Raw genomic sequence first — 1,578 nt, forward strand, 5'->3', positions numbered from 1 at the left:
GTCAACATATTCTGTTACACCAAATACACAAAATAATGATCTTTAAAAAAGCATCATATGACCCCTTTAATGCACTTTAATTGTGCGGAAGCAGTGCTGAAGTCCAGCTAAGGATATACTGAACTATATCTGATCGTGTTAAAAGTGGAACTATTGCAAGTACTATACTTTAGGTACACTTTAAATATCTTGCATTTAAATATTATTCAAAGATCATACAATCCTCATCAATAGTGACATTAAAACGCATTTTTAGGCTTAATATTGAGAAATGTGCATTGTGCACAAGTTGTACTCCAAATACATTTTAATTGTAATTTTTAGATTTACAGTATATAAGGGTCAGAGCAGTATACTTTAAGTTCTGGAGGACATACTAAGTACTAGAATATTATACATTTTCTGAATTAAATCTAGGGTGTACTCATTTCTGCAATCCTTAATTTAAACAAAATTGGCTAATTTACTTATCTTACAGAAAATATTGGCATATATTTTGTTGTTTTTATTAAGTATATGTTTAATATGTTTACATTTTGCCATCTTTCCATGAATTATATTAATTATATTAGTGATCGTTAAGAAAATACATCTTTTATATTTATTCATATAAAAATACTACGTGTACTGCGTTAGGCTAACCGAGACTTGTCATTTGCACTTATATATTGTTGCTCTTTGCTCTTTGATTGTGCTAAAGTGGTACTATTGCAAGTATACTTCAGGTACACTTTTGCCCTATCCAAATACCCACACTTGTGGTCTTTGCACTTGACTGCTTATATGATGTATTTCCTGTATTTGGCCCAAGTGTTCAAGTGAGCATGAAGACGACAAGTGTGTGTAGAACTTTTCATTACCTGATGGGACACACTTAAATACACTTCTAAATGTCTGTTAAATATGATAATTAACTGAATGATACTGAAGTAATGAATTGCATAACTAATTACTATTAACAATAATAATAATAATAATAACTCTGCATTCTCTCTCTTGTGGCTAAACAGTAACTGAGTGCCTATATGCAAGTTATTGGTTACTACCTGCTTGCTAGCTACACCTCACTGACATTGAATGCTGGATATTTAAATTTTCTCCATCATCATCCAGCTCTTTGTCACAAAATAAGCTTAATAATACATCTTCAGTAGTTAAAAACTGCTGTCTTCTCATGGTTGACCTACCAGGTTTACTTGCTGTGTCAGCCGTTTTGACTCATGTGCTGTCCACAGGCTTTACTACAATACATTTCCCAATACCAAAGGGGCGTAAGTGCAGTTACGCCCTTTTGGCACCAACTGGCTTAGTATTTTCAGTGTTAAGTCTTTTGGTTTCTAATAAATAACTCCAAAATTAATATGAATTCACTTGTGTCCTTTTGGCAGTAGAAAGAGCTCATCAAAAGCTATAGAGCTATATAGCTAAGATATATATATATATCCCCATTTCACCCAAAATGTCACTTTTGCCCTTCTGGTTCTCACCCCTCGATATATATATATATATATATATATATACAGTGGGTACGGAAAGTATTCAGACCCCCTTCAATTTTTCACTCTTTGTTATGTTGCA

This window comes from Sinocyclocheilus anshuiensis, unplaced genomic scaffold (genome assembly GCF_001515605.1).
Source record: "Sinocyclocheilus anshuiensis isolate Anshui unplaced genomic scaffold, SAMN03320099.WGS_v1.1 scaffold850, whole genome shotgun sequence".
Lineage (NCBI taxonomy): Eukaryota > Metazoa > Chordata > Actinopteri > Cypriniformes > Cyprinidae > Sinocyclocheilus > Sinocyclocheilus anshuiensis.